Source organism: Trematomus bernacchii, unplaced genomic scaffold (genome assembly GCF_902827165.1).
Source record: "Trematomus bernacchii unplaced genomic scaffold, fTreBer1.1, whole genome shotgun sequence".
Classification (NCBI taxonomy): Eukaryota; Metazoa; Chordata; class Actinopteri; order Perciformes; family Nototheniidae; genus Trematomus; species Trematomus bernacchii.
The window spans coordinates 11204084-11216950 of record NW_022987648.1 but is presented as its reverse complement, the minus strand read 5'-3'; positions in this window follow the sequence as shown (position 1 = coordinate 11216950).

The window sequence follows — 12867 nt, the reverse complement described above, 5'->3', positions numbered from 1 at the left end:
GTAGCCAGACAGTGGGACATTGTACGAAAAGTCAGCACACTCACCACGGATAGTGCGCGCAACATGATTGCAGCGTCCAGGCAGCTCCCGTTCGAGCATATATGCCTTGAGCTGCACATAGCTCCAACGATCCATCACAGTGTCTCCACATTCACATTCACGCGCGCACGCACGCACGCACACACACACACACACACACACACACACACACATACACACACACACACACACACACACACACACACACACACACACACACACACACACACACACACACACACACACACACACACACACACACACACACACACACACTTTGTATTGTGTGTTATTGTATGAGAGAGGTTCCAGGTTGAATTGAGGCGAATATTTGTAATGTTCAGAGGTTGTTGTGTTTAATATTCATGAGAATATTTGTCATTGTTCAAATGATAATAAACAAACATATAAAGCATATTTGTCCACTCATATGTTGATAAGAGTATTACAAACTTGAAAAATATCCCTCTAAGGTACATTTAGAACAGATACAAAATGTGCGATTAATTTGCGATTAATCGCGATTAACTATGGACAATCATGCGATTAATCGCGATTAAATATTTTAATCGACTGACAGCCCTAGTAAATACATTTGTTCCTGCTCAAGATTAGATTCAACTTTATTGTTATTGCACATATTACAGGTACTGAGACAACGAAATGCAGTTTAGCTTCTAACCAGGAGTGAAAAGTAATGCACACAATCTACAGAATAAAATATAGAATGAATTGAATGATGAATAAACAGTGAGGGGTATGAATACACTAGATATACACAGCAGCCTGTGAGCAGTATGAACAGTGTGTATGAATATGCTAAGATATATAAAGTATGAAAACGGTAAGCAGTGCAAGTATAGTATAAAATATATAGATATTAATTTCATGATGATAAACATTGTGGAACAATGATGAAAAATGTGAATGGAAGTGGCGACGTAAAACTGACACAAAACAACAACAAACTTTTGCCGAGCCAATGGAGAGTTTCATCACCAGCACGGGGTAAAAACCACCAATGAGCGCTCAGCTCGAGATACCAGCGAGTCGTTTCCCATCAAGCATTTCGCTTCCGCAGCCCGTGGAGAGAAACTGCGCCGCCTCGCCGCGCCTCGCTCTCAAGTCTGCGGGCGTCTTTGTCCCGCGAGATTTAAACGTCTCTAGTACCTCATTCACACCAACGCAACTCCGGTTCAAGCTCCGTGCTAGAGCTTTTCAGGTTCAGAACCGGTTCTTCGGTTTAGCTCCGGCTCTTTTCACACCGCCCAGAGTCCGACTGGTGCTGCGTCATTGCGTCATCGTTTGCGTCATGACGTAACCGTTTGCGTGCCTGCTTCATAAAGCCAAACCGCGTGGAAACCCCTCACAGCCTTATACATCCATGCTCACAGCTCACACCGACAACAACAACAATGGCCGATTGTGTTGAAGCGCTACTCGTACCCCTCCAGCTTCCTCTGTAGGCCTACCTCTTCGGAAGACCAGATTCCCAGTAGGTAGCTGGTCTCTTCAGTGGACCACTGCTGCTTGTTAAGTTTCTCCATCGTTGTGTACAAACTGGATAAAACGCAGGCTTTTTGTTGTTGTTCAGGAGTTGATCCTGCCCCATGCCCCTGCCCCTGCCCCTGCCCCTGCCCCTGCCCTTGCCCCTGCCCCTGCCCCTGCCCCTGAGGCACAGTAGGGCGGGTCTTCGCGGAATGTAGGTGGGAAAAATGCGTGTGTTGTCTCTTTCAACCTGTCTGAGTCAGAGCGAGAGTTGACAGCTCATCTAGTTGCATCTGTACTGTAGCTAGTAGCCTAGTTTCACCTGTACTGTAGCTAGTAGCCTAGTTTCACCAGCAGGCAGCTAGTAGAAGCATGTTCAAAGATGACCAGTAAAAGAAAAGTCGACAGTGAAAATCGGCAATTCAAAGATGAATGGACTGAAAAATATGCGTTCATCCTCCCTCCAGCGAGCACCAAACCAATGTGCCTAATATGCCAAGAAATGGTAGCTCTTGTGAAGAGTGGCAATTTGAAACGGAACTATGAAACAAAACACAATTATTTTGAAGCGACCTTTCCTCAAAATTCAGCGGTAAGAACCAAACAAATAAATGGGATGAAATCATCATATCAAGCTGCAAGCAGGATCCTTGTTACATCTATGTCACAACGAGAAAAGGCAACTGAGTCCTCACTCAGAGTGGCATGGGTGTTGAAGCCATTCTCTGATGCAGAAATAATAAAAGAATGCATGACTGAAGTGATGAAAGCAAACAAATAGAGGAAATAACAGGTCAAATCAAGCAAATCCCCCTCTCAGATTCCACAGCAACCAGAAGAACACAAATACTGGCTGGTGATTTGATTAATCAGCTTTGTGATGGAATAAAAAATGCACGGTGCATTTCCTTAGCTGTGGATGAGTCCACTGACACCACTGACAATGCTCAGTTGCTGGTGTTTGTGAGTTTTTATGATGAGGCAAAGGGGGAGTTTGTTGAAGATGTGTTGGGCCTGACAAACCTCAGTGGACACACAAGGGGGCAAGACATTTATAAAGCAATAATGGGAATGCTGAATGAAAGAGGGTGCAGCTGCCTTTATTCATAACTGTGCAGCTCTTACACTGCGACTCTGAGGGATCAAGCACAGACACAATAACAATGAAAACTGCTGCATACAGATTATTTTTGTTTTTGCAACCTCGTGTTAAGAATCTTGTTGCAATTGTTTAAAAGTTTGAATGACCGTAATAAACGGACCTTTGTCTTATTGAACATTTTCTTTGGACCTTTAAGATTTGTATTTGAGTACCCCTGTCTTAAGCCCTCTCTAAAATGTGGAGAAGGTGTTTGCCTCCCGAACACCAACTGGTGTTCCAAAGTGCAAACACAAGAGTGATCAAAGAGAATGACTTTGGCAATATTGAGACCTTTTGTGGAAACTAGGTCAATAGTGTGAGCCTTTTTAATGTATGGGCTCTGTCAATTTGCTCCCTTAGTCCATAGCTGTCCAGAATGAAAGATATTCCATTAGCACTACTGTCCTGGGGGTTGTCACATGGATGTTGAAATCACCAACCATAACTGTGCTGTCAAGCCCAAAGAGAAGAAGCATAAAACATCAGAGATGTACCAAAGTTGCTTCACACGCCCTAACGCATGCTTAATACAACCCATTTTCAGAAAAATGACTATTTTGCCTGTTAAACTAAACAAAATATTCAGCAGGTCTCCTGCAATAGTTTGTTGTTATTACGAGCGATTCGTATAAATGGAAATAAGCAGAAGGGAAGTAAGACCTTTTTAGAAATATGAAGCATACTAAATACATTTTGACAACATAACCACAGCTGCTGCTAAAGGAAAAGTAATCATAAGTGTCTCTCAAAACTTTTTTCACTTATGTGCACCCTTTAAAAAATCTAATTTAAATCGCCTGAAAGCAGTACTGTGCCATTGGTCTCTCATTTATCAAAAAACAACCTTGTTACAAAAAAAACATTTAAATGCAACATTTCAAATGTTTGAAATAAATCATTACATTTAAGGCAAACCAGTTTTTTTATCATGCATTACAACTCTTATTGATAAGTTGCATTTCAAATTTTGTGAGAAACATATGCTTCCTCATCACTTTTTTAAATCTACCAAATTAGTGCGAATGCTGTTTATTGAAAGCAGTTAAAGCATTGAAAGCAGCAATACCGTAGACCAAGCTATCGGCACGTTTAGAAGAGGCACAGCACTAATTCAAAAGTGACAGTAGGAGCCTGTGAGCCTAGTGTGCTCCGATTGGCCAGCTCGGCCACTCTGTTCTGATTAGTCAACCACCAGAGAGGCTCCGCCCATGTCTAACAGTGCTTTTTTCAGCTCGCTCTCAGCGGAACAACAGTCTTATAATGGCCTCGGTACAGCCGTATATTTTATACGCTAACTAACCGAACTGTACCTACAACTGTTGTCATAGAAGAGTAAGTTATTTTTACCTGTAATAAACTACTACTGTTTGATGAGAAATCAAATCATGGTTTGCTATATATGAATGATATGTTATAGGAGCAAATAATTCAGGGAAGAAAGGATAGGCCTACTAAGTATTTCCATCAAACTTTATTTTTAGAAATGTACAAAATGAACATGCGTAAATATACATATATACAGGTGTGCACATAACTTTTTGAGTGAGTTACTCAGATGAGTACCAGGAGACAGCGTTTGGTACTCACCCCACATGAAGCGTGGTGTTAATAAGTGCAGTCTTCCTCACTGTCCTCCTCAGTGTCTCCTTCACTGTCCTCCAGTGGCGGCCGGTCCATAGGGGCGCTAGGGGCGCCGCCCCACCTCTTCCCATATTGAAAAAAAATAATAATTAAAATTAAAATAAAAAAAAAAAATATGTTTAAAAAAATATATATATTTTTATTTTTATTTTTAATGAACAAGGTAAATATTATATAATTGGTATCAGTAAAATGTATAATCTACAATAAAATCTCGTTTAAAATTGTGTTACGATGTCTAAAGTTACTGATAAGTCACATGTTTCCTGCCTGGCCTTGCCCATGCACCTTCTCTCGTCTGGGCGCTAAGAGAGGAGCCTTCAACCAGTGCAGCAGCAGCCACTAGCAGCTGACTGTTGCTATCTGTAACGTGTAAACTATGCCGCGAAAATATAATTTCAGCCAATCAGCGTCGTCAAAGATGACGGTCACCGGGCGCCAATGTCAGCGCCCAGTGCAGTCTGTGAGTAGTTTGGACAGTGACTCGTATCCGGTTGACGCAGTAGTTGATGAGGATGGCTTCGTGTGCAGGTGGAGTCTCCGGACCTCGGTCCCCGCCTAATTCTGTTCAAGAGCTAATCTCCAATCCTTTCGAAAGGAGAAGTTTGGCAGATAAATTGTTGCTTAAAGACCTTGGACCGGACCAACCCGATTTGAATATATCGCAGCAATCTCGTGAAAAAGACAAAATGTATACACGAGGCTTCACAAGTAGCTGGTACACAAGAAAGGCTTGGCTAGCTGGATGCAAACAGGTAAATGCTGTCTTTTGTTTCCCATGCTTGGATATCACTTTATATGTAGAGAGGAGGTTTCCCATGGTTGTTAGAAGTTTATTAATAAGTGGGCATTTATCACAGAAGTGATTGTTCTGTCTCCACGTTTGTTGCATTGTCTGTGATGTATTTTCCAACGGTTATAGCTCCTGTTCTGTCCCAGCAACACTACACGGTTTGCAGCTCCACCACATTTTTGGTTTATCTTCGGTGTCGCTTAAAATCTGCTTCCCATCGGACTAAAACCTCCACGTAATCTGAAGACAGATACTTGAAGTTATTTAAACCTTTTGCAAACTTTATGTTCTTTCTTGCTCTAGCCTTGCCAGTTACATTGTACATAACACATATATTATCATTATGCTAACTGGTTGTTCGTGTTAGACGATGTAGCTTTTTCATTTCTGAGTTATTGCTATATGTAAATAAGCCTGTTTGTAAATAATCCTCAGAGAAACAAAGAAAAAACACAATTTATGACATTTTGTGCTGTGGTTATTGTTTTTAAATTGCATTTATTCACAGTTCAGTTTGAAATGCTGTAGTGACTTGTATTGAACCACTTAAATATTTATAATTAATGCTACTGAAAAGATGCTATTAATTTTATATCTCACATGCAGTTCACTGTAAAGCTACTTGGTGAAGGTGTTGGTTCATAAAACATGAACAGTTTTAAGAAAGAAAAAAACAGACCAGTTCTGAGAACACAAATTCCTGGTAAAGTAGTAGATGTTCAGGTTGATAAATAATATTTTCCACACTGAAGATTATGGAGGTATTGATCAGTCTTCTCATATTTTTAAGCCTCGATTTCTCCTTTCCCCCCCCCTCTAACATCACCAGAAGTCATCATTTAAGGGGTCATTTCTCGAAAAAAATGTGCGGGGGGAAACCCCCCGGACCCCCCGGGTAGGTCACTTACGGTACGTCAAGAGCCCCACCAAAAAAAAAGACCACCGGCCGCCACTGCTGTCCTCTATTTACACTTCTTGCATGCTAGATGATGAAGATGATGAAGATGCACCTCCCTGTCTCTTTGTAAGCCTCCAATTTGCTTTCTCCAAAACTTGTTGCCAAAACTGTGAAGTCTTTGCATTTCCTGAGGCCAAGTTGAAGGATCAAATACTAAGAAATTATCACATGACTTGAAGTCATATCTGATTTCAGAGGTGGGAAGTAACAAAGTACACTTATTCAAGTACTGTACTTAGGTACAATTTAAGATACTTGTAGTTTACTTGAGTATTTCTATTTTATGCTACTTTGTACTTCTACTCCACTACAGTTCAGAGGTAAATCATGTACTTTTTTTTTTGTACATTTATTTAATACCTTTAGTTACTTTACAGATGTGGATGAATGATGTGAAAATATAATCAAGTGTTAAATCAGACTTTAGTTCCACCTGGAGTAAATCCACAAGCTACCCTGCAGTATACAAAGTCATTCAAACTAATTTTTAAACACTTTAATGATCAATAATTATAAAACATATCATATACATTATTATGAAATGGACCAATCTGCAAAATGACTACTTTTACTGTCGCTACTTTAACTAGATTTTGATGATAATACTTTTCTAATTTTACTTGAGTAACACTTCTTCCACCTCTGTCTGATTTCAAACTCTTCCATTAACAGCCTGAGTAAGTTTGCAGCTGTGTGTTTTACTCCACTTTGTTGTAAATAAAACTGCAGCAGCTTGACCACAGAGCGTGAACGTTGTGATCAGCTGATTTTGCGCAGTTCTCCAGTGTGTGCGCGGGGCACAGAATGTGCACAGGGGAGTCTCCCACCGCAGCCAGTTGACGTAGTTTTGGTACAATTCTGTTGTACACACCGACGTTAACAGCAGCTCCGTCTGTGCACACGGCGACCAACTCTGTCGTCCAGTGATCTAAGCCTCTGCCTCCTGTGAAGCTTCACAGGTCCGTCGGTTATGTCCTGCGCGGCACGGCCAGCACCCAGTTCAATCAGTCATAGAAAGTCTGAAGATTTTAGCAGGGAGCGAAACGGCAAAGTGGCTGCTTAATGTCTTTGTTTTTTTTGGACATGTCTAATAATTTACTCCACTGAGTATTGACAAGAAACATGTGCAGGCGAAATATGTGTTTTGTTTTGATGACCTATCAGGTACGCAAAGGCGCGTTGTGACCAAGCGGCAAACTCTGGGGAAGAGCCGGGACGCCAATGCGGAAGTGCCACAAACTGCAGTTCATATATTGGCCGATAGGCGCTGACTGCAGAAAGGAGCAATTTCCATAGAGCCCCATGTTAAAATGCCCAATTTCACAGCCTAAAAAAACATGTTTCTACCCATGGATCCAATAAATATTATTATGAATATAGTTAGATTCCACCTTCATGATTATGGATCTGTGAGTGAATTGTTTTCTAACACGACCCTTTTATTTATATTAGGTCTTAAAGTTTTTGCATAAATTAGGGCGTGGTCACTTTGATGGACAGGTACGTGCCTCACTGTCAGCTAACAGCAATTTGTCCACTCTGCTAGGCTACAACGTTAGTTAGTTGTAGTTGCTGTACTTGACCCTTTAGCCGTGTTCGTGGTGATTGTGCCTTTTAGGGAATATTGTTACAAATACCAGACAATTGAAATGTAGTGCTGTGCGCTTGAATGTACTAACAGACCTTCCAAGAAGTCTACTCTCAGCTTTTTTCGGTGAGTAAAATGATAATATTATACATGTTAATCCCGTTAGCAGGTGTTTGTGTGCTTGTTAGTTTAGCTTGTTATGTAGCTTATTATGTAGCTTATTAGCCAGCTAAGGACGTAACCCTTTATACATGTGTATATATATATATATATACAGTTTAGTTTATGATTCAGCCTTTTATAGTATATGGCTGTGACGCCCATAATGCTAAACGGGAGCAAATGTTAAAAGGGGACCCAATTATCCCAGTGGTGGCCGCCGGAGTCCACGCCGGCCGAAGCTAACGGAGCCGCAGGGGGCTAGCTCGCTAGCGCGTCCCGGCGGCTCCGTTAGCTTCGGCCGGCGGCGGAGTCCGGCATTATAACTGGAGATCAAGGAATGCAGCGAAACGCAGACTTGGTTCGCCTGCAGCCCGCTGTAGTATTAGCTAAATAAATTATGTTGAACAAGGCTTATTAAGCTGAACATCGCCACAATTGTTCTGCTATGTATCGGTACTTATTTTATTTGATTAACGTGTGAAGGACAAGCATTAAAAATAACAACAAATAGCTCATTATCTTGCAGATTGTCTCGTTTGATTATGAATGTAACGTTTATATAGTGGAACTACACTGTTTTATCAAAACCAAAGTGCCACGCAGTAACTTGGTATGCATGTATTTCAGCAGGAAATGTGCATTACCAAATTTGTATCAAATAAACAGTAACACAACAGCATTGGTAACACAACTTCCAAAGTTACAGTAAAATAAAAAGAACCCTGACTCGGACAATACACAATCCAACATGTTCAACAGAAGAGAATAAGTTATATTGTTTGTACACATGGTTCTTTACATATATATCTGTTTGTTTAAAGTTTCCAGGTGATGCAGACAGGATGGACCAGAGAGTGAGAGACAGAACTGGACTCCTCACAGCAGTGAACTTCAGCACAGGTACAAATACTCTTTTTTCATACTGTACAAAGAATCAAGAAAGATATTGGTTTAAATAAATGAAGTATTGACTTTAATACACTGATATACATTCCATTAAACAATACTAAATACTAGATCACCTACACATCAGTGAAGTTGAGGGTTTTTTCCATGCAAAGGGTTACATTTAGATGTTAACAAGCAATATGACTGTCAGCTTTCTAATTTAAGGTATTGAAGGCAAAGCTATTAGTGACAACTGCTATTTATCTCTCAATATTGTCTGTAAAAAACGTGGTAAAAGTTATGATTTCAGTGAGAGAACAGAGCAAGCTTCTACAGTTGCACTAAGTTTTGATAACAGTTAAATATTATTTTGATAATAAAATATATTTCAATGTTGATGAATTTCATACTGTTCATTCATAATCTGATTGTCTTTGTAGCTCACTGTTGAAATAAAATAAAACATTACAATTACAAAATAATTATATCTACAGCCCCTAAACACAAGCACACCTCTTTCATAAATAACACACTTGTTCTGCAATAATATGTTTTATGTTTCCTGTAATTTTTGTTAGGAAAGGACATGCCTGAAAGACACGACTCAACATTTTCTCCTTCTCTGAGGGTCAAGAAGAACATCCAAGAGGAAAATTAAAAGCTGATGTTATGAGATTTTAAGACCAGTACAGGACATTCACTAAGAAACTACTTTTATTGTGAAGTCAGCTGATCGAATGCACCTATTTCCACATCTACACTCCATCAGCTGATTAATTCTATTTGCCTCACTTTATGAGCTTCACAACATGTACCTTGTACCGCAGAGTTTGCAACGCAAATAACTGGGGCCAATCTTCAGTCGGATGTGAATGTGTAATCTAACATTTTCAGTAAGAATAATGGACAAAAGGAGTGCAAATACAAATTCAATTTATTGAAATCTGAACCAAAAGTTAATCAAACATGTTTTAAATAAAAAAGCACATATGGACAGAAGGTGTAAACCTATTAAATGTATAAGTAAACACATTTAGTCAAATAAAGTGACAGACTAGGCCTGATCAGGTGGTATCAGCTATGCATGGGCTCCTCCATCAGGCCTGGTCCTCCTCGCTGAGGAAAGACCCTCAGTCCTCTCCAAACCAACAGACAGGACGTCCATCACACGGAGGTTTCTCCCTGAAGTCTCTGCAGCTCTCTGGACACCACGCTGTCTCAATCCGTCCACACTGAATATGAGAGGGGAAAATGAAAATAATAAATGCTTTAGACAATAAGAAATATAAAGTTGACTGTTGAGTTGCTCAGTTTTTTTAGATTGTCAATACTATTACTGTATAACTAATATCCCAGGTTAAGAGGCACCTTCAAATAAAGATTGGTCTTTAAATACATTTTGTCTTTTGAATTGTTTGTCTAAAGTCAAGGATCTAGAACTGGTACTTATAGTTGTAATGATACAGTCTGGTTATAATGCTGTTTGGAGGAGGCCTCACAGGTAAGAGCACTAACTAGCTACCATCACATGCACCTTAGCTTAACTTAAATGTATTAAACGTATAATTAAGTGATAGCAAAATATAAATAACTAATGTCATGCAAACATATTAATATTTGCTTGATTCCAGTGTTGCATTTAGCACATTGCATACAAACGTTAAGGGATTTTAAGATTCTGAAGTATTATGCTAAAAACTCAATAACTTAGATTATTATTTATAGTTTTGCTGAATAGTTTCATGTCCGCTTACCTTAGAAACGTAAAATGTGACGGCAGTGTGCTGATGGGGAAGCATGTTAGCTTAGCTTCTTAGCTTGAGCTAGCTCTGTTACTTCCCAGCTGGAGGCAGAAGGTCCCGCCTCGGCTCCGCCTCTTTGCCCTTATTTGGAGCAGGATGTAGCAGGCGGGAGTTAGACTCAGACGTCACTGTCGAGCCGTTAGTGGCCGACTCCGCCTACTAAGGGCTTCTCGGCAACTCTGCAGAATCCTATGGGTGACGTCACGGACCCTACGTCCATTTATATATACAGTCTATGGTTGTGACACAAGTGACGTTACGCATTTCAGATTGTTGCCGCGCATGCGTACCTGCGTACCAGTTATGTGCACCCCTGCATATATACACTGTATATCATCCATTCCTCCCCTTATAGGCGTTTTCGGCATCTTGCCTATCGCAGCTTTGTAAGCGGCTGCCGGGGCTTTTTAGGACGAGGCATCAGAGTGGGTCATCCTGTATGTGTGTTGTCCGCCAGATACGCCAGGAGTTTCCTGATCTGGCTGGACGAAATCAAATGCAAATCACAAAATATTAGAAAAACTTAGTTGTTTTAGATTCGTTAGTAGTAGTTGTGGTCGGAGTGTGTATCTATCTAATCTATCTATCTATCTAATCAACACAGTTAGCTTGCCAGCTAATATGCTAACCTACGTTTGCCAGTTGTTCAGTGTAATATGCTATAGGCTACTATACTATACTATACTATACTATGAACAACAGATAGTGGTTCATATTAGGCTATCAAGAACATGTTTACAATTGCAATCTTATACGGGTAGTCTGCTACATTCATTGTAGCTGGCATAACAACAATGTTTTCCCGAGCAAACAAATGTCTAGCTCCGTTTTTTAGCTCGGTAGCATACACGCTAGGAACGCCAGCTATAATGTAATTACGTTTCGCGACTGACCGTACGGTAAATCACCCGGAGTATACTGTCTATGAGTATTTCGTGTGTGAATGCAGACATTCTCCTGCTATGAGATACATGTATGTAAGGCCATCTGCTGATATTAGAGTTGATATATGGAAACGCTAGCAACTTAGTTAGCACAGTTAGCACTGTGTCAATGGCTTAGCAGTCCGACACACGTTTACACATTTAAACAGTCGCGGTAGATACCTTGTTTGGGAGACATTCCTAACGAAATGAAGTGCCAATCACAAAATATTATTGAAACTTAGTCGTTTTATGTTCGTCAGCTTGCCAGCTGGATTACAATGCTAACCTACGTTTGCTAGTTGTTCAGTGTAATATGCTATAGGCTACTATACTATACTATACTATACTATACTATGAACAACAGATAGTGGTTCATATTAGGCTATCAAGAACATGTTTACAATTGCAATCTTATACGGGTAGTCTGCTACATTCATTGTAGCTGGCATAACAACAATGTTTTTCCGAGCAAACTCATGTCTAGCTCCATTGTTTAGCTCGGTAGCATACACGCTAGGAACGCCAGCTATAATGTAATTACGTTTCCCGACTGACCGTACGGTAAATCACCCGGAGTATACTGTCTATGAGTATTTCGTGTGTGAATGCAGACATTCTCCTGCTATGAGATACATGTATGTAAGGCCATCTGCTGATATTAGAGTTGATATATGGAAACGCTAGCAACTTAGTTAGCACAGTTAGCACTGTGTCAATGGCTTAGCAGTCCGACACACGTTTACACATTTAAACAGTCGTGGTAGATACCTTGTTTGATAAATACACAAATAACAATGCAAACTTACAGGTTGTGTACCCGAATCTTCCCCTGCTCCAAACGGTCCAAACAAACTAGGAATAGCATCGTCCTTCAGTTTCAAATGCTGTGCATATCCGGCCTCAAACTGGGCAATGTTTTGGAAGCTTTCGTCTGTGAAATGCCGCGCACACAGTAACGTTCTTCGAACCTCTGAAGGAACAGTGTTAAACAGAAATTTCAAGCACTGACTTCGTCGTGGTTCTTCCGTCGGTAGGACAAACAGCTCAGATTTCTCCTCACATTTCAGGAAACAGGTCCTTGGCATTGGCATGACTGGATCGATTGTGAACTGAACCAGAGCTTCCAACAGTAAATGTTAGGCTGGCAGAGGGTGTGGCCATAGCTCTTCCGGATTGGTCCATTTTGTTCCGGGTACCGCATGACATCATGCCGTACCCGGAAGAATCAAATGGACAGTGACGTATCTCCAACGAGGCGTTTTGGGGAGGTATTTTCTGTGTTAGAGTTTTACTCGCTACAGGGTGTACTTTGAGGGTTTTGACTCTGCACACCGTTTACATGCATAAAAACCTTCATAACGCACAAGGGGACGGGTAATAACCGGAAAAGCATGACACCTCTCCTTTAACATGTTTTTTCCTGAATTTATGGAGGCAGAAT